This window comes from Gracilinanus agilis, chromosome 1 (genome assembly GCF_016433145.1).
Source record: "Gracilinanus agilis isolate LMUSP501 chromosome 1, AgileGrace, whole genome shotgun sequence".
Lineage (NCBI taxonomy): Eukaryota > Metazoa > Chordata > Mammalia > Didelphimorphia > Didelphidae > Gracilinanus > Gracilinanus agilis.
The window spans coordinates 42,781,930-42,807,633 of NC_058130.1; positions in this window are offsets into that span (position 1 = coordinate 42,781,930).

Below are 25,704 nucleotides of genomic sequence, written 5' to 3' on the forward strand. Positions count from 1 at the left end.
AAGGAAGGAAGGAAGGAAGGAAGGAAGGAAGGAAGGAAGGAAGGAAGGAAGGAAGGAAGGAAGAAAGGAAAGAATAATCTCAGACTGAGAGAACAAAATCTATTTTCTAATAGGTCTTTTCTGTACTTAAAAATAGAAGTTCCAAGACAAGCGCTAAAAAGCACTCAGTTAACCCAATTATGTTAATATAGAAAAGCTTTTTAATAGCCTTGATGTCCCCAACATCATAGAAATATAAAATTTGAAGCAATATTAAAGCTTATTTAATTCAAATTTTTCATTTTATTCAGATGGAAATATAACCAAAGAATGCAAAGATGCTATTTTAGAAGTGTGGAAACAGATCAAAAAGTTAACTGAGTTGTTTAAGACTGCTCGAGTAGAAAACAAGTGGTCTTCCAAATCCAGAATTCTTTTCAAAAAAATATTATCTGGAAAGCTTATTGCATGAACATTTGTGTATTTATTAGTTTTTTAAACAATGTAGACCATGATTCATCTATAATGTCAGTAATAAATCTTTAGAAAGCAGTTAGAGATGAAGTAACATGATCTAGTAAAGTTCACATGTGGTATTTGAGCAATGATCTTTTTCATACTAGCTTTTAAATTCTATAGACTATGTCATACTCAACTATCACTTGAAAGAAATTACCATAATTTAGCTTATTAAAATATGTTTATTCCCAAGGAAGCCACAAAGCCATCATTATTTTTCTATTATGGCACAAATAATATAATTTTCCTAGTATATCAATTCCCCTGAATATCTTTCCTCTCAGCGTTGTTTGCCAATTTTTGGAAATATCTCAGGCAAATATGGACATCTGGCTATCTTAAGTTTGGCTGGCTAGATTGATCGAATTAGCCAGCTAATTACCAAATTTACAAATCACTTTATCTATACAGTTTGTATTTTAATTAAGTAATTAACCCACATACTTGAGTTTAAAAAAAAAAGTTTTTTATTTTTCCAGTTGGCATATTCTCAGGCTACTGAAAATACCAAATTGTCCAAATGACCTCAGATGGCTTGGCCAGACTCACCGGAAATTTTCTTTTCATTTTAATCTGTTCATTCCATGTAGAGCTATTTTATTTATATAGATATGTCAGAACTCTTATTGGAATGGAAGACTTTTTTATACTAGCATAAATCTAAAACTGGAAGGAACCTGAAAGACCATATGTTGCAATCCTTTCACTTTACATTTGAGGAAACTGAGGCCAAGAGCTGTTAATGATCTGTTCAAAGGTATGCAGTTGTTAGAATTAGAGCCTGAATTTGAGCACAGAACTTCCAAATCAAAGGCCAGTGTTCTTTCCACTGTAATTCATTGTCTGTCTCATTGCCAACTTTTTATAATCTGAGGAATTATAGGCTAGGGATCAGACTCTTTGGCCGTTACTCCTAGAAGAACAGGGCAAACAAATCCTCCATATGTTGTGTACCTCTATTTCTTCACCACCTGCTTCCCTTTCTTCCCCCAATCAATCCTATAGTTTGTTTCTCTCTTGTTCCCATTCTTGGAACTTTGCTCAAATAAAGTGTCAAATTTAGAAGTTTTCTCATACAAGATGTACTTTTTAGTGTCCAAAGTACAGCACAGAGAATTAAGTTTTCAAAAAAACAAGTGATAAAAGAGAAAAAGAAAGAAAGAATAAAGAACAGGAAAGTGCTTTAGAGATAGTCTGAATAAAAAAGGTAGGAGTCCATTTATTTTTTAACTTTTTCCCTAAACCTTTGTGTAATTCCATCATTTTCCCTCTTTCTTAAAGAAGACATTAAGCTTGAAAAGTTTATTCCATTTTTTATCAAGCCTGCATTAAGGTATGGATCTACATTTTAAACAACCATTCTGGCAAAACACAATCCCTGCTTTATTCTTTGCTACAAAATAAAGATAAAAATTCCTTCCAAAGATATTATTCTTCCACTACTCAGGGTATGGAATCCTCTCAGATGAGCAGAAAGGAGAAGGGAAAAATAAAAGGTTAGTTATGAGACTTGAGAGGGAAGTATAGACAAAAATGACAATGAATAAAACTTATCTTTCTTTCCTACAGAGGAAACCGATAATGGTGAATAGAAACATTAAGACCCAACAATCCCCACAGTATGCACAAATAGTATTGAACTGGCAAATTTCCCCTTATTTCTCCTAACCTTTGTCTGAAGACAGAGAATATAAAATGAAAGCATCTCAGAATAAATCAAGTTTATTAGAGCCACTTAAACTATAACTTTATCTTTAAGATCCTGTTCATGCTAAATGATGCAAAGGCTACAGAATTGGAGTCCGAATGACCTGAGTTCAAAGTCTGTCTCATATGATTTCTGTGTTTTTCCTACCAACTTACTTAATCTTTACCAACTTAAATATTGTCATTTATAAAATAGTGTAGCCCAGTGGTTCCCAAACTTTTTTGGCCTACTGCCCCCTTTCCAGAAAAAAAGTATTACTTAGCCCCCTGGAAATTAAGCTGCCCTCTGCAAAATATATGCATTTCCCAAACCCTCTGCAAACTTCTATTCCCTCTATTTCATTTCATATCACTTATAAGGCATTATTAAGCTGATAGAAAGACTGTTAGAGAATTTTACCTATACATATGCAAATATGAATGTGTCCATAAAATATTATATAGTAATCTTAATACATAACCTTGTAATCATATCACATGAGTAATAAAATAGGGAAGAGATCAATAAATGAAATAAATACATTAATGAAGCACTTAAATACCTACAGACCATACACTAAGACCTGGAGGAACAAATATAATACAAAAGCAAAGCAGTCCCTCCTTAAGTATCTAAGTTTCTTGTTCTTTTATGAATATTTTCCCCAATTATGATGATGAACAATTTTAACATTTTTTAAAATTGAGTCTCAAATTCTCTCCCTCCCTCCTTCCTTTCTCCTTATCTCCATTGCCTCTACTGAGGTGGTAAGCAATTTCATATAGATTTTACATGTGCAATATCAGGTAAAATATTTTGCTATATTAATCCTTCTGGGGAAGGAAACTCAAACAAAAAAAATTAAAAAGAAATTTTAAAAAGTTTGTTTTGGTCTAGATTTCAGACTCTCTCAGCTCTTTCTGGAAACAGGATTATTTTTTTATATATAGTGTCTCAATTTTCCTATATCCCCTCCAAGTTTTGCTATTTTCCTTTACTGTCATGATAGTCAATCTGATAGATGTGAAATTCTCTCCAATTTGCATTTCTCTAATTAATAGTAATTTAGAACATTTTCATATGAATATATATATACAACTTTATTTTATCTGAGAACTTCCTGTTCATATGGTAATATGCATAATTTAGTTATATATCTATAAATCTCTCTCTATTTCTCTATTTGAATCAATATCTATATCCATATCTATCTATATATCTACCCATACACACACACACACACTCACACACACACATATATATAATTTACCAGACATCTATTTGGAGTGGCTACAGACTAATGTATGCATTTGCTGATGATGCAGAACACCAAGGAGATGATTATATTAAGAACTGAGAACATTCAGGCAGATGATTTAAGTCCACTCAATTCAAGATATCAAGAGACTCATATCACTATCATATGCAACTATATGAAATGGAGATCATCCAATGTAGATACAGACTATGAAAACCCAATAGTACCCAGATGATGTGATTATGTAGTTGAAACGAGGACATTGAAACAGTCAATAAGTACTTATTAAGTTTTTATATATGCCAGACACTATACTAAGTGCTTGAACAGAAGGGGGAGGAAGTGGGATAAACATTTCTACCCTCAGTAAGGTTACATTCTAATACTAGAGACAAGATGTATAAATTGCTACATATAAGATACATGAAATATGTAAAGTAGCTTCAAAGGACATGGCAGCAGAAGATCGGGGAATACAAAAAAAAGCCTCTTGGAAGAAATAGTATTGAGTATTAAAGGGAGTCATGGATAATGAGAGTGGGAGGGTTGGAGATAAAGAATTCTCTGTATTAGAAACAGCCCATTAAACCAAACAATTCAAACAATTATTAAAAGTCTAAAATATTTATTTGTCTTTACTCAGAGGCCCTAAATAACTCCTTATCTGGATTCCATATAGAAAGTTAAATGACAGAAAAGAACTTAAGTCCTTCCAGACAAAGCAAATCATTCACACCCAAACTGGATTCCTTCCCTCTTTCCTTATGCCTTGATTTTTTTTTTTTTTACAAACCTAATAATTAGCTAGATTACAGCCAGGTTGCTATTTAATTTTTTCTGTTCAGCTCAGAATGAATGTTTGAGCTGTAAACTCAAGGGTAGCAAACAACATGCTACTTCAAAATATCAAGCTGAGACTTTGCACATAATGGAGTGATAGAAATCTCAGCATATAAGCTGGAATAAGGAAGTCTAGGCTTGGAGTCCAAGGCATCTGAAAAAACGACAGCCACCTGACCTGTCAATACAAGTCAGTGTTGGATGGCTTATTTTAAGTCTATTTTAAATTCTGTTGGTAGCTTTAAATGTTCAGTTGCATGACCCTTGCAAAGAGTGGAATAGGACTGGTAAGCAATTATATTACCACCCCCAAGCAATCCAAGTCTTCCATTATACTATAACAATCATCTAGCTCAGCATTTCTTGTCAGGTTTAAGCTGCACAATTCAACTGTGCCCCACTCCCTATGACAAAAGACTTGTTAAACTCAGTTAATTCTACGGATCAATATTGAGGTTTGCATTCCTTCAGTGATTAATACACTGTTGCTCAAAAAGCACCCACACTACAGATTGCTGTTAAACAAATCATATGGCCAATTACTTTATTATCAAGATTGCAATAGGGAAGAAAATAAAAGGATGGACTCTTTGCCAGGACTTTCAAACAAACTAGCCAACTCAACCATATGAAACATTTTATTGTGATTTTATATGGGATGCTATCATTTTGTGTTTCTATGAATTAAATGCATTTCCTTTCATTTAAATTCACAACATATAATAAATCATCCTTTAAACCAGTGCTTAAAGCATATCTAGTATGAGTTTATCCATTTTTCTCTAATTGCCTTTCCTACTCCCATTCATCCCACTGCCTAATCTATTATGCATATAGCTGCCAACATCACATTCTGAACCACACTTCTCTCACCATATTATTTCCCTGCCCAGGAATATCCAGTGGCTCCCACAAGTCATGATAAAATAGCAATGATATCATTAATATTAATAACTAATATTTATATAAAACTTTAAGCTTTGAAAAGTGATTTACAAATGTTATTTCATTTTATCTTCAAAACATCTTTAGAAAATAGGTGTATTGTGTTTTACAGATAAGAGGAAATAAAGGAGGTTAAATGTTTTGCTCAGGATTACAGTGCTGAGTTTTTGAGAATGGAGCCACTGAGTCCAGATCCATTGCTTTGTCCAATACAGTATGTAGCTAGATTCTGCAAATTCTTCATTTTGGAATTTAAAGTTCCTCCATATTAGGATTCCTGGAAACCTTCACTGACCTCATTCATATTAGTACACATCAGCCTGTGTTCTGTTCAAACTTTACTTACTTTGGAAATCAGCATTCCATTTCTCATCTCTATGGCTTTTCCAAGGCTAAACTCTATGCCTAGAATGCATTCACCTCCTTCCTTTGATCTTTACAAAACCTTAATTTTCTTCTGCTTTCATCTCAGAGGCCATTCTTTGCAGAAAGACTCTCTTGATCCTGCTAGTAACTATTGTTTTCTCCTTGATGGCATTGTACATTGAAGACACAAAATAAATACTTGTCTTTTTTCTATTGTTTTATGGCAGAGTGGTTACTGCTGGGCATGGAATGAGGAAGACCTTAGTTCAAATACAGGCTCAGATATTTACTACTTATGAACAAGTGTTTTAAGCATAACTTGCCTCAGTTTCTGCAATTATACATGAAAATAATAAGGGGGTCTAGATTCAAGAGTTCTATGTTTCAGATGAAATAATATTTGCAAAGCAATTATTGCAGTGCTTTAGTACAATAGATATATATGATTATAATTATATTAATATAAGTATTGATTGTTATCAAACAGTATTATTAAAGTATTTATGTATGTATATATATGTATATGTGTATATATAGTATATATAAACCTTTATGAGAGGAGTTAAGAGAAACAGAGAAGAGATACATTTTTTTAATTAGAATATATTACATGGGAATAAATTGTTAACATGTTAACCAAAGGATGAGTATAAATGTCTTCTAAGATCCACAAAAAGCTCATTATCAAAATTAAATTTAGTAGGAAAATGGAAAAGGAGAATTTTCTTTTGGTCGTTTCAGGAAAAAGACAAAAATACAAGGAATAGGAGACTCCACAAAATTAGATGTGGTAATCACAAATCAGCAGGCATATAATATGCACTTAATAAATGCTTGTTGACCTAGCATCACATAACATCTATGATATAGAATATCTAAAAATTCAAAAAGGGTGTGGTGGGGAGAGGGGATATTTACAAGTAACTCATAAACATCACAGAATTCCAAAGTAGACAAAGGGAAATCAAACAATATTTTACACACACACACACACACACACATGAATATAAAGAAAATGTGGAATAGAAATTCATTAAAAGCAAAAGAGAAGTAAGAAGAAAGAGGGAGTAGGAAAGGCAAGGGGGGCAGAGTGATTCAAGAGAGAAGTTAGAACATATAAGGAAATAATCATAAATAAAACAAAGATGTCAGAGAGGTAAAAGAAGATTTTTAAAGGAAATTAAAAAGAAAGAAACAGATCAAAATTCTGGGATTATGATTAGGCTAAAGATGGCAGCAGAGTAGAAACTGGCAGATTTGTTGTTTAGATCAAGACACTTGAGACAAATTTACTTTTTTACCATGTTCTCTCAATTTCTAGGGGGATGTGTGAGAAAACTATGAAAAAAGTACAAGAGGAAATGATTGAGGGAAATATTCCTTTACGGTCTATCCATGAACATGAATGGCATAAATCCATTCCTAAAATGGAGGTAGATGGCATGAGAAATTACTTAATATATGCTTTTTTAAGAAATATATTTGGAAAATTACAAGGAAATAAAATGAGTGACTAGGAAAAACATGTATATGTTTCACCTAAACTACAAAGATCAAGAAGTAGAAATCATAAATTCAGATAAACCAAGAGTAAACAGAGAAGCAGACCAACATTTCACACCACATACAAAGATAAAGTCAAAATGGATATGTGGTTTGGAAAGAAAGGATGAAACCATAAAATATTGTGGGATCCCAAAATAGTGTATCTGTCTTATCTATAGATAAGAGAAGAATTCATGATCAAATGTGACAGAGGATATTAAAGATAACAATAGATAACTGACTACATTAAAGTTTAAAAAATTACACAAATAAAACCAGTACAACCAAAATTAGAAGGGAATTTTTTTAAAACTGGCAAAAATTATAGCAAGTATTCCTGACAAAGATATCAATTTATCTAATATATAGAAAATGGAGTAAAATTTACAAGAATACCAAATCATTCACCAGTTGATAAATGGTCAAATGGTATAAACAGGTAATTCTCAGATGAAGAAATTAAAACAATATTCATATGAAAAAATTCTCCAGGTAACTATTTATTAAAGAAATGCATATTAGAATATTCCTGTGGTACCACCTCACACATATCAAACTGGCTATAATTACAAAAAATGGGAATAATCAATGTTGGAGGGTATATAGGAAATTTGTTGACAAATAGGCTATAGATGGTACCACATAAACATAACAATAATTAGCCAATCTTTTTTCTATATAATAGAACGTTAAATCGTCCAACTCAGGAAGATAAAAGGAACATATGTGACAATTGACAATAAAATAAGGAAACCAACAGAAAAATAGGTGTTCAGTAATAGCATAACAAAACTTATAACTTAGATTTAATTGATAAATACTGATAAAAATATAAAATAATCAGAATTAGCAAATAAATATATAATTTAATAAATCAATATCATTAAAAATTGAATGTTCATAAATATATTCCACAAATGGGGAAAAATACCTCCAGTACCACACTGATTAATGAGTAATTTTATCAAACATATATGAAAGATCAGTGAAGTGCAATATTTCTTAAACTATTTGTAATCATAGAAAAAAAATTCTAAAATTGTCCTAGGATATACCTAAATTAAGAACTTAAATCTGGAATAGAAAACAAAGAAGAAAAAAACAACCTCAATGCTACTGTCCTTGATATACAAATGCATAATGTACAAATGCACATCATTGCAAAAATAAAATAAAATAAGCTTCACAAGTGTAGAAATAAAAAATGAATATGATACAGTTTATAACAACATATTAAATATATTATATCACATGAGATCATTCAATTTATGCTATGAATACAATGTTGTTTGAATATCTAATACCTATTTAGCTAAAACAACAAAGAAATAGAAAGCATAAAGATAAACAGACATATACAAAAATGTTAATAACTATCTAAAAAACAAGGGCAATTTTAAATGTATTGGAGAAAAGTAAGAGACCATTTTTATAAAAGGAGTAATATAGAAGGCAAAGCAATCATCCGCACTTTTTAAAATATTCCTAGCAGTGCTTTTGATACCAATAATAAAAGGAACTGAAACCAATGCCAAGATGGCAGAGTAAAAGGGGAATTTGCCAAATCTCTCCCAAATTCCTATGCAAACCACTTTAAAACAAAGCCTCCTACTGAATTTTGAATCAGTGAAGCCTTTCTCCAGTTCTCCTCCCTAGTAGAGTTCAAAGAATCAGCATGAGGATTATCTCCCTGGGATGGAAGAAGAGCTCAGTGTTCAGCAAGCAGCCTGAGCCAAGGAAGGTAGCACTCAAATCGGGTGATAGATGAGGCCTCTTCCCCACATAATAGAAGCCACAATATAAAACAAGTCAGAAAAAGGCTGGTAACAGTAGAGGTTAGCAGGGAATCCTTATCTGGTCATTGGCCTGGAACAGGGCCCCACTTCCAGTGAAAGACACCAGCAAGGCCACCCACTGTACATGCTGACAAGCAAGACCGTAAGTCCCATCATATCAAGATTGTCTGAATCCGGCACGAGCTATCAATGAGGGCACCCTCTCCTTGGCAGTACAGTAGTGAGGCACTACCCCCAGTACAAGCCAGCAATGGACCCATTCCCAGGGAAAAACAACAGTAAGACTCTACCTTGAGGGCAAGCAAGCAGCAAGTACCCTGACCTGTGCAATAATCAACCCTTCTATTTCTTAGCCAGTACCAGATTCTTTTTTTTTTTAAACCCTTGTACTTCAGTGTATTGTCTCATAGGTGGAAGAGTGGTAAAGGTGGGCAATGGGGGTCAAGTGACTTGCCCAGGGTCACACAGCTGGGAAGTGTCTGAGGCCGGGTTTGAACCTAGGACCTCCCGTCTCTAGGCCTGACTCTCACTCCACTGAGCTACCCAGCTGCCCCCAGTACCATATTCTTTTGATGATAATTGCTTTAAGGTACAGTTTAAGACCTGGTACTGTTAGGCCACCATCCTTCATATTTTTTTCCCATTACTTCCTTTGATATCCTTGACCTTTTATTCTTCCACATGAATTATGTTATTATTTTTTCTGGTCTTTTAACATAGTTTTTTTGGTAGTTCAGTAGATATGGTACTGAATAAGTAAATTAATTCATGAAGGACTGTCATTTTTATTATATTACCTCAGCCTACTGGTGAGCAATTAATATTTCTCCAATTGTTTAAATCTGATTCTATTTGTATGAAAACTATTTTGTAGTTGTGTTCGTGTAATTATTGCTTTTGTTTTGGCAAATGTATTGCTAAATGTTATATGTTGTCTAAAGTGATTTAATAGATTTTTCTAACTCTTGCTGCTTAGTTTTTTTGGAAAAATAGAGAAATGCTGATAATTTATATGGGTTTATTGTGTATCCTGTAACTTGCTAAAATTATTAATGATTTCAACTAGTCCTTTAATTAATTTTCTAGGATTCTCCAAGTATATTACTATAACATCAAAAGTGATAATTTAGTTTTCATATTGCCTACTTTAATTCCTTAAATTTCCTTTTCTCCTCTAATTGCTAAAATTAGCATTTCTTGTGCAATATTGTATGCACAAGAAGAAAAAAGGGAATCATGAAAAGTAATGAAAAAAACACAAGTATCACTATTCACAGATATATAATGGAATACTTAGAGAATCAACTAAAACACCTGAAATAATTAAAAACATTAGCAAAGTTGTAGGATACAAAATAAACCCAAATAAATCTAGATTCCTATAGGCTGACAACAAAGCCCAGCAGCAAGAGATAGAAAAAGAAATTCCATTTAAATTAACATTTGATAATATAAAATACTTGGGAGTCTGCCTTCCAAAACAAACCCAAGTACTCTATGAACTTAATTATGTAAGATAAAAATTAATATCCAACAACTCAATGCATATTATATAAGATTTATTAATAATCACTCGAAGTAGAGGAAATAGATAAAGTCTGAGTAAAGACAAGTTTACAGGGCAGCAAAAGCGGGAGAAGAGAGTGGGAAGGCGGGGTTACAGAAACCTTATCTCCCAAACATAAGGAAGTAATGTAAGGAAGAAATTGGGGTTCTGGGAAAGAGTCCTGGGGTAAAAAATTCTCATTACACATTACAAAATAATTTTCACACAAATTAAATCAGATCTAAACAATTGGAAAAAATATTAATTGCTTATGGGTAGACCAAGCAAATATAATAAAAATGACAATTTTTCCTAAACTAATGTGCTTATTCAGTTCCATATTAATCAATGTGGCCCCAAAATTATCTTATGCAGGGAGAAAAAATAATAAAATTAATGCAGAAGAACAAAATGTCAAGAATATCAAAGGAATCGATAAAAAAATAATGTGAAAGAAGGTAGTTTAGGAGTAGCAAATTGCAAATTGTATTGCAAAGCACTAATAATCAAAACAATGTGGTATTGGCTAAGAAATGGAGTAATGGATCAGTAGAAGAGATTAGGTGCACAGAACCTAGTAATATATAACAATCATTATTTAGTGTTTGATAAATCAAAAGATTCAACATTTTGGAACAAAATTTCATTGTTTGACAAAAACTGTGGGGAAAATTCAAAAATGGTATGGCAGAGACTAGGAATAAGTCAATTTCTCACACTATATAGCAAGATATAGTCAATATATGTGCATGATTTAAACATTAAGAAGTATACCTTAAACAAAATTAGATATGGAGAGATTTCTACCTCTAAGATCTATGGATAAGAAAAGAACTTTGGAACAAACAAGAGATAGAGAATATTATAAAATGAAAAACGGATGATTTGGGTTATATTTAACTAGTTTTTTACATATGCAATGAAAATTAAAACACAGAAATCGGGGAGCAGAATAATGAAGCAAATATTTCTGATAAAGAATTAATTTCTCAAAGAGTTTGAGAACTAAGGAGAGAGAGAGAGAGAGAGAGAGAGAGAGAGAGAGAGAGAGAGAGAGAGAGAGAGAGAGAGAATTATAGGAATCCAGCATACAGAATCAAATAAACAGCATAATACTTGACAAAAAATGTGAAAACTGGAAAGATGTCTGCTAGAAATTCTATACCATATGTTAAAATAAGCTCAAAAATCAACACACTTTTTATATAAATTGTTAAATCATAAGCAAACTGAAAGTGCAAGAAAGGAATTAGCTCTATAGATAGCAGCAAAATTCTGACTGTGAAATGGCTAAGAAAATTTTATATGGATATTGTGGAATTAAAGTGCTTTTGAGAAATGTTGAAAGGTAAAAATTCAGAAAAACTTGAGGAGAGTTGTGTAGACTGGTGTGGAATGCAGTAAATAAAAACCAGGAGAAAAGTATGCACAGTGTTTATACAAGTCATGAAGGGAAAGGACAACAGAATTGAATGCTGTTATAAAGACCAAGGTTTCCCCCCCCCAAAAGAGATAAGTATCTTCCTTCATTCTTTATAATGTTGGGGCTATGATTTTGAGTTATTTATTAATATTATATTAGACTTAATTCATGTGCTAATTAGGGAATTTCTGAATGGAGTCCCAATTTATCATGGAACAAACCATTTAATTTAAAGAATTAGTCATAATTAAAAAAAAAAAAAACTCTAAAAATGTTGGGTTGCCTTATATTTCCTCAGTTATAACTTTTTGTTTTTAAGCATGATGTTTCAAAAGGAGTCAAGTAAATGTTTTTGTACTTATATTTAAAGATAGTTTATTCATTTATTTGGAAGGATGCATCATGTTTTTATGCATTGTTACTAGTGTAAGAGTAAAATTGGTTTTGGGCAAAGTAAGAGAGTTATAAAAAATTGTGGTTGTAGATTATAAAAATTGACTCTTAAGTCACGAGGCCATTAGTACCTTTAGTAGCTTTATTATAGCAAAGTAGAGATAGTAAAGAGAGGGAAATGTAGGAAGGAGATAAAAAATATTGCCTAGTGAAATACCCTATAATTGCCAATATGTGGGAATCCAGATCAATTCTGATGAAGCTCCCTCAGATCCTGATTTCCAAACAGGAGTTGTGGTAGTCCCTTCAGCAAGAGCCACTAATGCAGAATCCAACACACAATCCAAATGTCCACCAGAATCCAAAGGCTGAATCAGGAAGTCTAAATCAGAAGCTGAATCCAAAGTGAGAATCTGAAATCAGAGTCTGAAATGGGAATCTGAAATGGGAATGCCTGACTTCCTGTTGGGTCTCACCTTATAAGTACTTTTCTTCACCCAACAGTTCTCCCACATCACATCTCAGGAAACAATCATAGTTACTTAATTTGTCTAGTACTGGCGGGGGGGGGCAGGGTTTGGGGAGGGAGAGACAGTGCTTTTGGGATCCACTTCTGGTCATTGAGGATGTGAACTTCCTTTTCTAGTAAAAGGTTCCTTAAGCACCTTACTGACTAAGTGTGAAAGGAGGGGCATTCCAAGTTCCTGACTAATTAACTTAAAATAGACAAAGGAGGATAATTCCATTTACACAATCCCCCATGTGATTCTATTGGGAGACTAGCATGTTGAAATCTCCCAGATTTACATCACTAGTCTCCCCAATGAATCATTTCATATAATCAGCTTATATCTGTAAAGATCTTCTGGCTAGAGATGCTTATAATATTGCACTTTCTAAGGGGAAATTACAATTTGGAAATAAGAGGGAAATAAAAGATAAAGAAAGCAAAAGTAATGATTAATAGGCACATTGACAAAAAGCCAATTATGGGGCATTCCCCTTTGGCCCAAGAGTTTACATTCAGAATAAAGTATATGTTCAACCCCCTTCAGTTCAGTTCATTATATTCCAAAGTTCATTCTGCATCTTTTGCTACAGTGCTAGAGGGAGTGACAAATCAGAATTTACTGACTGCTTCCTGGGAAGTCCTAAGAAAAACATCTGTTGTGATTGGACACATAAACTAAGAGGAAGATACAGGAAGTGATGCAAAAGAAACCCCTTTAAGAGAGAGTGAAAACTTCCTGTAGCTCCTCTTCTCATTCGTGTCTAGGATGTGAAGGAGCTCTTCTTGTTTGTGGCTTGGACTTGAAGGAGAGCTGGGCCTGGGACCATGGTACCCTGAGATCTTGGTGAGACTGTTCTTAAATCTTTCCCTTCTGTTCGTTGAGTGTAAAGACTAAATCTTCCTGAACTTCTCTAAAGGAACTGCTCTTTCAAAAAAGATTCTGTGACTGAAGCTCATGCTTCATTTATCTCCAGCCCTCTGGGGCACTCTGGCCTTGGACTCAAGGCTAAACTCCCTCCAATTGAATGCTAATTAAATCTGCCTGGGTTGAGCCAGGGGTTGGAGCAAATTACTTAGTGTGTTAGATTACTTATTCTATACTCTCTCTCATTTTCTTTATTTTATCTTCCTCTTCTCATTTTTAAACAAACTTCCATAAAAGTCATTTTGACTTGAAGATATTCTTTAATTGGAGACTGATAATTATTTAATTCCCTGGTGATGAAATCTTTTAATATCCACCTAACCAAAACCGCTTTTTACCCTTTACAAGTTCCTCATTCATGGAGTTCTAGTAATTTGATTTGCAAATCCAGTATATGTGAGGCTATAGAAGTATCTCCCCCTAGTAATGATGTATATGCAGGAGAGAAAGGCTCAGCCTCTATGGAGGGATGTCCAAAAAGCTTCTCAAAAGGTGAGATGTGTAGATCGCCTCTGGGCCTGCTATAAAGATAAAATAGGACCAGAGGGAGAATTTCAGTCCATTTTAAGTGAGTCTCAGTGCACAATTTTCCAATCATATTCTTAAGATCTCTATTCATTCTCTCAAATTGACCTGAGTTCTGGGGGTGATAGATGTCCCATGGGACAAAGGGGAACTGGAAGCAAAACTTCACATGGAGGCATGCTACATAACCACCCCCCACCTATTGGGCCAAATTCAATTACTGGGCATAGGCTAACTTTGGTATCCCAGGACAGGATCTATACCAACAAGAGTGCCTCAGACCCCTCCCTTGAAATCTCAAGCCCTGGCAACAGCCCACAGTGAGACCAGAAAGTCATTATTACTTTACCCTTTCAAGCCTGCACAGCTAAGCTGAAGACTAGCCCCAGGCCAAAATACCTCACAGTGACATATCCTATAAGCCTGCAGAGGAGACAGAATCAGCAAATAGCTTTCAGAAATCCTAGTCCACTGACAAAATTAAAAAAGGCTGGGAAAATGTACAAATAGCAAAAAACAAACATTTAATCCTCAAAAATGGCTTTGGGGACAAAGAGCAAAGCACAGAATCAACAAGGGATAATGAGATCCAAACAACCACATGCACAAAACAAACAAACAAACAAACAAATAAATAAAAGGAACTAGTTACAAGTTCTGGAAGAGCTCAAAAAGGAATTTAAAAATCAACTAAGACAAGTCAAAGAAAAATGGGGAAAAGAAATAAAAAAAAGCAAATACAAAAAGAAAACAATAGTTTAAAAAGCCAAATTTGTCAACTGGAAAAAAGAAGTATGAAAATACAATGAAGAAAAGAGCTTTATAAAAAACAGAATTGACCTACTAGAAAAAGAGGCAAAAAAATCCAATGAAGAAAAGAGTATCATGAAAAGTAGAATAGATCAACTGGAAAAGAAGGATCAAAAGGGCGTCTAGGAAATTCAGTTTTTAAAAATTAGAATTAGGCAAATAGAAGCTAATGACTTCAAGAAATGAAGAAATAAAAAATAAAATTAAAAGATAAAAAATAGAACATAATATGAAATATCTTATTGAAAAAGTAACTTATGTAAAAATTAGGCCCAGAAGAGAAAATTTAAAAATTATTGCACTACCTGAAGTCATGACCAAAAAAAAAAAAGAAAACCCAACAAAAACCCAGATATCATATTACAATAAATTATCCAAGAGAACTTCCCTCATATTCTTAAACAAGTGGGAAAAACAGAAATTGAAATAATTGACAGATTTCTTCTTGCAAGAAATCCCAAATGACAACTCCCAGTAATGTTTCAGAAAATTTCAAGAACTTCCAAATGAAAGAGATAATACTGCGAGCAGCCAGAATGAAACAATTCAAATATGATATAACCCCAGTCAGGATTACAAAGGATCCTGCAGCTACCATATTAAAGGACCCAAAGGCTTGGAATATGATATTGTGGAAGGCAAGGGAACTGGGTTTACAACCAAGAATCACCTACCAATCAAAACTATATTCTTTTAGGGGATAGTATGGTCATTTAATAAAAGAGAAGATTTGTAAGCATTCCTATTCCTGAAGAAAAGACCAGACAAACAAAACATCTGATGGCCAAATATAAATTAAAAGTGAAATATAAAAAGCTAAATAAGAAAAAGAAAAAAAAATTAAAGCCATTAATAAGGTGGGATTGTTTATATTACTATAAGGAAAAATGATATTGGTAACTTAAAAATTGTCATCATTATCATAATAGAAGTATACATCTACAGAGGATATAGGAGTAACTTGTTTAGGATGATATGTTTAAAAAGGGGGCTGAAAAAAGGATTGAACTAAGAGAGATGGGAAGAGAGAAGTAAAATGTGGTAAATTATGTCACATAAAGATGAATATGGTGGTGAAACTATTAGAGCTGAGTAGGATAAGACTGGTGATGAGTAATACTTAAACCTTACTCTCATTGGAATTAGCTCAAAGAGGGAAGAACAGCCAGATTCCTTGGGGTATAGAATCCTATCTTATCCTTGAGATAAGTAGAAGGGGAATAAGAAAGAGGGTGGTAGGAAGAGGAATAATAAAAAGGAGGGAGAAGTTGGGAGGATGATTTAAAAAAATCTATAGAGAAGACAGAGGGAAATAAGAAGGGTAGTGTTGGTAAGGGGAGCAATATAAGGGAGGCAGAATGGGAGAGTGACTAAAAACAAAACACTGGTATGGAGGGAAAGAGTGAAAGGAGAAAGGGCAGGATTAAATGAGGAAATAAAGATGGTAATCATAACTGTGAGTGTAAATGGTATAAACACCCATAAAATGGAAGTGGATAAATACATGGATTAAAAAACACAATCCTACCATATGCTGTTTACAAGAAAAACATTTGAGACAGGTAGACGCACACACAGAGTAGAGATAAGCTGCTAGAGCAGAGTCTATTGAGCTTCAATTGAGGCAAAAACAGAGGGAGTAGGAATCATGATCTCAGATAAAGTTAAAACAAAAATAGATGTGATTAAAAGAGATAAGGAAAGTAATTACATCCTGATAAAAGGCAGTATAGACAACAAAGAAATAACAGTACTTAACATAAATGCACCAAATGTTATGGCATCCAGATTTTTAAAGGAGAAACTATAGGAGTTTAAGGAAAAAATTGATAGTAAAACTATACTAGTGGGGAACCACAACCTTCCTCTATCAAAAATAGATAATTCTAAACAAAAAAGAAATAAGAAAGAAATAAGGGAATTAAATGAAATTTTAGAAAAGTTTGATTTAGTAGATATCTAGAAAAAAATGAATAGGGATAAAATGGAATATACCTTCTTTTCAGTAGCATATGGTACATATAAAAATATTAACCATATACTAGGGTATAAAACATTCACAACCAAATGCAGAAAAGGAAAAATAATAAATGCAACTTATTCAGATCATAATTCAATAAAATTTATAATCAATAAAGGTTCATGCAGAGGCAAATTAAAAATAAATGATCATATTTTTTATAACTTGTAGGTCAAAGACCAAATCATAGGAATAATCTCTGATTTCATTGAAGAAAATTACAATGAAGAGATAACATATTAACATTTATGGGGTACAGTCAAAGCACAATTCAGAAAAATATATATCCCTGAGGGCTTATATAAATAAACTAGAGAAAGAACATGGGGCAGCTGGGTGGCTCAGTATATTGAGAGCCAGGCCTAGAGATGGGAGGTCCTAGGTTCAAATTTGACCTCAGACACTTTCTAGCTATGTGACACTGGGCAAGTCACTTGACCCCCATTGCCTAGTGTAAGTGTGGATTTGGGGTAAATCAAGGATAACTAAGCACTCATCTTTGAATTGGACTGGAAGCCAACCCCATGGAACTCTGAGAGAATTCCATTTGGGAGGGGCCAATGAAGGAGGGAGTTTGGTGAAAATTCTGAAGATTCTAAACTGCCAACGACCAACTGCCAAAAACTCCTGAGAGGACATTCAGGTCTTTAGTGGGCTTGGGGTATATAGTTGTGGGTGGCTGGGAGGATTTGGACAGGAATTTAGCTCTTATGAACAAAAAATCAAGGGTAAGCTGGAGATTTCAACATCAAAACCTTTCTACTGACTTCATTGCCAACCAAGGAGAAACTGAAAGAGTTGTGCTCCATAATTGGCCTTAGGGTCCAGACTCCAGAGGGAGTGGGCACTTGGGGGACCTTTCCTTGATCCCTCTTATACCCCTTCTTTGCAGTTATTCCCCTGTTTGTTAGATACTGTTAAGGATAGGATATTGTGAGGGGAGGGAAGAGTTAGTTTCTGAGTCAAAGCTACAGAAGAAACCAGATATTCTCTCTTGTTGTGGGGTTCATAGTTGATAGAGAAGTTATCCCTGTATCTTCCTTCCTCAAAAAAAAATTCTCAAGCATCTCTCACCCCATTATCCTGAATTCCCTCATCCTTATAATAAATTTTTGTTAGTTCATTAGTTGTAGTTTAGGGCTGTTACTTTGTGTGGAGGAAGACTGATTTTGTGGCTGAGGGAAAGACCAATACCAAACACCATCTTGAAGGGCAAAGCCACTAGAGAGTGAGGAGGCTTGTCTCCATAGTGCTGGCTCTTAGGGTGGGATCTAACCCATTAGGGTCACAACTGATCCCCAACACCTTCCTTCAACATCCCTACTATAGCTTTGCCAGTTGGGAACCTTTTTGAGTTTATTCCCTCATAGGTCTTCCCTGGGGTGTGGGTGAGCAAATAGCTGATCTAGCCCATTGAAAGCTAATGTGTGCGTGTGGGAGTCTAGATACTCACCCCATTTACCATCAATACTCCCCCCCATACACTAGCCCTTACCACTCTTCTGCCTTGGAGCCAATACACAGTAATGACTCCAAGACAGAAGGTAAGGGTTTTAAAAAATAGAGAAAAAACAGATTAATGAATTGGGCATGGAAATTCAAAAAAAGAAAACTAGAAAAAAGAACAAATTAAAAATAGTGAAAAACGGGGGCAGCTGGGTAGCTCAGTGGATTGAGAGCCAGGCCTAGAGACAGGAGGTCCTAGGTTCAAATCCGGCCTCATACACTTCCCAGCTGTGTGACCCTGGGCAAGTCACTTAACCCCCATTGCCTACCCTTACCACTCTTCCACCTATAAGTCAATACACAGAAGTTAAGGGTTTAAAAAAAAATTAGTTAAAGACTTAATTGGAAATTCTAGAAATCAAGAAGAAATTAATAAAATCGAAAGTACAACTCTCAAGCTAATAAATAAGGCTACATTCTGGTTCTATAAAACAAACAAATAAATAACATAGAATATTAATTAATTTGATTTTAAAAAAGAAAGGAGAAAAATCAAATGATCCAAAATGAAAAGGGTATTTTTAGCTCTAATGAAGAAGTAAATAAGCAATTATTAGGAGCTATTTTACTGAATTATTTGACAGTAAATCTGATAATCTAGATGAAATGGATGAATATTTACAAAAATATAAATTTCCTAGATCAACAAAAGAGGAAACAGAGTACTTAAATAATTCCATCTCAGAAAAAGAAATTGAGTAAGCCATTAATGAACTCCCCAAGAAAAAATTCCTTGGGCCAAATGGATTCACAAGTGAATTATATCAAATATTTAAAGAACAATTAATCCTAATATTATACAAACTATTTGGCAAAATAATAAAAGGAGTCCTACCAAATTCTTTTTATGACACAAATATGGTACTGATACCTGAGCAAGGAAGAACAAAAACCAGGAAAGAAAATTGCAAACAAATCTCCTTAATGACCACAGATGCAAAAATCTTAAATAAAATATTAGTAAAGAATTTACAAAAATATATCCCAAGGATTTTTCACAACGTCCAGGTGGGATTTATAGGAATAGAAGGCTGGTTTAATATTAGGAATACCATTAGCATAATTGACGATATCAATAATAAAAATAACAGAAATCAAACAAATATCTTAATAGAGGCAGAAAAAGTCTTTGAGAAAATACAACATACATTCCTAGTGAAAACATTAGAAAGCATAGGAATAAAAAGAATTTTCCTTAAATTAATAAGTAATATTTATTTAAAACTATCAGCAAGTATCATCTGGAATTGAAATTAGAGGTGCTGAAGGTTTAAACTTTCCCAACATGGTGATTTGTAAGATTCAATATTACCAAGATTTGGATAGCTGAATGGAAATGGGTTGGAGAGGAATAGACTGAGGGGATAATAAAACTTTTAGAATTTTTCCAATATTATAGACCAGAAAGGATAGTGGTACTCTTCTAAGAACTAGTCATTCAAATGATAGGAAACTAGATTTCAGATAGTCTGTAGTACACTTCGCATAAATTGCTAGGTTGACTAGTGGAGTTGTAGTCAGAAAGTACCAAATCCAAATCTAGCCTATTAGCTTAATACATACATATTAGCATTAATATATACCTATTAGCTATGCAATCCTTAACTTGTTACTTAAACTCCTTTCTGATCCAGATTCTCAATCTCTAAAATAATAGCACCTACATAGTTGAAGAAAAAAATAAATTATATTTATAAGGTTATTAGCATATTGCTGGGTGCACAGTAGTCTTTTAATTCATTTTAAAATTATTTTTCTTTTCTTCTTATTTGTGACTAAACAGTAGTTTCTGGATCATCTATACAGAAACAAAAATAATGAAACTTTGACAATAGAAGTTTTTCTCCATCCTTCATAGTCCCTGATTTTCTTCATTCGGAAGGCTCTAATTATCAGTGAGGAGAACTCTATTGTATTATCTGTGAAGATGATTGTATTTACCACTCATACCCGCTTTCTGAAAACTTCAGGAGTTTCAACAACCCTATTGCCCTAGTTTTGAGAACCTTAATTGAATTCCTTGGAACAAGTGAATATAATTTAGAAGATAACTTAGCTCTCTGGGTCTACACAGATGTCACTAAAAATCATTTCTGAAGCATGATTTCAGAAACAATGAAGACAACATTAACTGGTACAATTTGGAGAGATTCAAGTCACAGGCACTGTTATTTTGACAGTAACAGAGTTAAATAGAGGTTACAAGGCAAGCTTGCACATTACTGTTGGCTTGATCAGCATACACAATGAGGCTTTTCTGGAGAAATGGACTACTTTCCCCAGCTTTGTTGAAATGATGAGCATGCATACATTGTCTGATTCAATGAGCAAATTGCTACAGAGTTTAAGTGTATGGATTACAAGGACTGGATGAATAACGAATCATTTATATGATTGAGCTTTTATCAACAAGGAAATAGAGGACAGCCAGTTGTGGCTCAGTTATGGCTTTATGTTGTTACAGAAAAGACAATGGTTTTGATGAGTAGATTCTTAAAAGCATGGAAGATATTCTCTAGCTGTTGAAAGTTTTCCTATATGCACATACACATATTCCAACACACTTATACATACACACATTCCTTTTATATAGCACAATTTGATCCCATTCAAATGAGCAAGAATCATACAGAAAAAGCATCTAGAAAAAGAATTTCTTTAGAGATGCTAAGAATTTCTGAATGTAGTGAAAATTTTGTTGCCATAGGAATACAAACTTAGATCAGAATAGTTTTTAAAAAATTCTGGTCTTTTAATGGCAGTTTACTCTTTGTAATGAATGTCAATTAATTAGAAAGAATTCAATAGAAGAGGGCAAAGTATACCAGAGTAATGGGGAAATATTTCCAATTTGGAACTATCTTTTTTAATAGAGATGTATCTCTTATATCTGCAAAAGGAATTTATATTTTTCCATTTATCAAAATATATATGAGAGTTAAAAGTGTAATGAATCAGGGCATGAGCAAGACAGTAAGATAAGTAGACTTAAAATCAATAGTGTAACAAGAGGAATCGATTAAATTTATTAACATATTTGTATTACCCCCCCAAAAGTCCTCTTGATATAACTTCAAAACTATTATCTCTCTTAAATAATGAATTTTATTTTTTAAATAAATGTAATTTATTTTACTTTATTTTATTTTTATTTTGAATATTTTCCCATAGTTTCATATTTCATATTTTTCCCTCTCCCCCAAACCGCCATGACCCCCCCTTAGCTGACGCACAATTCCACTGGGTATTACATGTATCATTGATCAAGACCTAATTTCATATTATTGATTCTCAAGATCTATTTATCATCTCTGATAAGGACAGCTTAGTTGATAAGGAAGTAAGGGACACGGGAGACAATCTTGACTGTTAACTCAGAGCTGTTTCTCCAAAGTGTCATTGTTAGGGTTCAAAATGGGTGGCCTCCAGAGGAACACACAAGACAATGCAATCAAAGCAGGAGAAAGCTTTATTGCCAGTACGCACTGGGGAAACTCAGCAAAGAGAGTCCCGAGGGGGCATTCAGAATAAGGAATATATATATATATATATATATATATATGTTTCTGGGATATAGGTGCCTTTGTCTTAGGGTTAGCTAATAGCTAGACAGAGGGAGTAGGGATGCTTCCAGGTGCCACAGGATATGATTCTTAATCTTCAAGGCTGTTTTGTCTAGGAATCTTCAAGGCTGTTTCATCTAGGGGCCCTGGGGCTTCTAGCCAGGAGTTGTCCCTGGGACTGTGTCAGAGAGATAACTGCCCTGCTTGAGTCGGGCATGACATTATTCAAAAAATCCCCTGCTTAATTGATAAGTTTAGCTTTTTGGCTATAATATTCTTATTAGCTATAAGCTATAATATTCCTATAAGCTTTTTTGGCTATAACATCATTGAGTCACAAGTTTATTATATATGGAAATTCAAACTCCCTTTCACCCATAAGCATAGAGTTTTATAGCTCCATAGACATTACAATTAGTTTAGACAATACACAGAAACTTCAGAAACTTCAAGGTGAAGATAAAAACCAGGCTAGACATTCAGCAAGGTGATTATCAGCAAGCTAAGTCTGAGAATACTTATCTCAGGGGCAAATGCCCCTGCTAAACTAAGGTTTCAGCTTTGGCTGCATTTCTGCCCAAAGGGGAAGAATGTTAACCTCTTTGGTTTGCTAAGAGCTTAAAGCTTTTCAATAAGGCTGCAATACTTTTCAACAAGAAAGGGTGTGGATCACAAAAGAGGTCAAAAGAGGAGTCTCAGATTTTTATCTATTCTCTTACTGGCTTCCCACAATTGATAATTAGACTAGAGCTATAGGTAAGTGTCTATATCCCCAATAATATCCCCATCAGACCATGTGTTCAAGCAGTTGGTTTTCTTCTGTGTTTCCACTTCTGTAGTTCTTCCTCTGAATGTGGGTAGCATTGTTTTCCATAAATCCCTCAGACTTGTCCTGGATCATTGCATTGCTGCCAGTACAGAAGTCCATTACATTCGATTTTACCACAGTTTATCAGTTTCTATGTATAATGTTCTTCTGGCTCTGCTCCTTTCACTCTGCATCAATTCCTAGAGGTCATTCCAGTTCATGTGAAATTCCTCCAGCTCTTTATTCTTTTGAGCACAATACTATTCCATCACCAACAGATACCACAATTTGTTCAGCCATTCCCCAAAGGACATTCTCTCATTTTCCAATTTTTTGCCACCACCAAGAATGTGGATATAAATATTTTTGTACAAATCTTTTTCCATATTATCTCTTTGGGGTATAATCCAAGCAGTACTATGGCTGGATCAAAATGCAGATAGTCTTTTTTTTTTAAACCCTTACCTTCCAACTTGGAGTCAATACTGTGTATTGGCTCCAAGGCATAATAGTGGTAAGGTTTGGCAATGGGGGTCAAGTGACTTGCCCAGGGTCACACAGCTGGGAAGTGTCTGAGGTCAGATTTGAACCTAGGACTTCCCGTCTCTAGGCCTGGCTTTCAATCTACTGAGCTACCCAGATGCCCCCGCAGATAGTCTTTTAAAGCCCTTTGGGCATAGTTCCAAATCACCATACAGAATGGTTGGATCAGTTCACAACTCCACCAGCAAAGCATTAATGTCCCATTTTGCCACATCCCCTCCAAAATTACTCTCCCCTGTTGTCATTTTAGACAATCTGCTTGGTGTCAGGTGAAACCTCAGAGTTGTTTTGATTTGCATTTCTCTAATTATTAGAGATTTACACTTTCTCATGTGCCTATTGATAGTTTTGATTTCTTTATCTGAAAATTGCCTATTCATGTCCCTTGCCCATTTATGATAGTTTGCTTCTTTACATTCAAGTCATTCACCCATTATGAATTAATCTTGATATAGCATGTGAGATGTTGATATAAGGCCCAATCTCTCCCATATTGTTTTCTAATTTTCCAAGCAGTTTTTCTTAAATAGTGAGCTTTTGTCCTAAAAGTGGGGTTCTTTGGGTTTATTGAAGACTATCTTACTAAAGTCAGTTACCCCTAATCTATTCCACTGATCCTCCTGTCTGTATCTTCAACAGTACCATATCGTTTTGATGACTACTGCTTTATAGTACAGTTTAAGATCAGGTACTGCTAAGCCACATTCCTTCATATTTTTTTTATTATTTCCCTTGATATTCTTGGTCTTTTCTTCTTCCAAATGAACTTTGTTATAGTTGTTTATATATATATATATATATATATATATATATATGTATATATATACATATATATATATATATATATATATATGATTCAGTAAAAAAGTTTTTTGGTAGTTTGGTAGGTATAGCACTAAATAGGTAAATTAATTTGGGTAGGATGGTCATTTTTATTATGTTAGCTCATCCTACCCATGAGCACTCAATGTTTTTCCAATTGTTTAGATCTAGTTTTAATTGTGTGGAAAGGGTTTCATAGTTGTGTTGGTATAACCCCTATGTTTTTCTTCGCAGATAGATTCCTAACTATTTTATATTGTCTAGAGTGACTTGAAATGCAATTTCTTTCTAACTCTTCCTGCTGTGATGTATTGGAAATATGTAGAAATGCCAATGACATATGTGCATTTATTTTGTATCCTGCAACTTTGCTAAAGTTGTTGATTATTTCTACTAGCTTTTGAGTTGATTCTCTAGGATTTTTTAAGTATACCATCAAATTGTCTGCAAAGACTGATAGCTTGGTCTCTTCATTGCCTATTTTAATACCTTAAATTTCTTTTTCTTCTCTAATAGCTACTGCTAGTGTTTCCAGTAAAATGTAAAATAATAGAGGTTACAATGGGCATCCTTGTTTCACTTCTTATCTTATTGGGAATGCTTCTAATTTATCCCCATTTCAGATTATTTTTGTTGATGGTTTTAGATATATACCATTTATTATTTTTAGGAAAGGCCTTTCTATTCCTAAACTTTCTAGTGTTTTCAGTAGGAATGGGTGTTGTATTTTATTGAAGGCTTTTTCAGCATCTATTGAGATAATCATGTGGTTTTTATTGGTTTGCTTATTGATATGGTCAATTATGTGAATGATTTTCCTAATGTTGAACCATCCTTGCATTCCTTGTATAAATCCCACTGGATCATAATGAAAAACCCTTGTGATCACTTGCTGGAGTCTTTTTGCTAGTATTCTGTTTGAGATTTTGCATCTATGTTCACTAGGGAGATTGGACTTTAGTTTTCTTTCTCTGTTTTTGATCTATCTGGCTTTTGAATCAGTACCATATTTGTGTCACAGAAGGAGTTTGGTAGAACTCCTTCTTTGCTTATTGTGTCAAATAATTTGTATATTATTGGAATTAGTTATTCTTTGAAGGTTTGATAGAATTCACTTGTGAATCCATTTGGTCCTGGCAATTTTTTCTTAGGGAGTTCTTTGATGGCTTGTTCAATTTCTTCTTCTGATATGGGATTATTTGAGTATTCCATTTCTTCTGCTGTTAATCTAGGCAATTTATATTTTTGTAAATATTTCAACTGATGAATTTTATTAAAGTAAACCAAATTTCTTTTAAAGCAACTTGTATACTTATCTAGGGATAAAGAACATGACAAGCTATAACATATTTCTCATTATTAGAAGTAGAAATA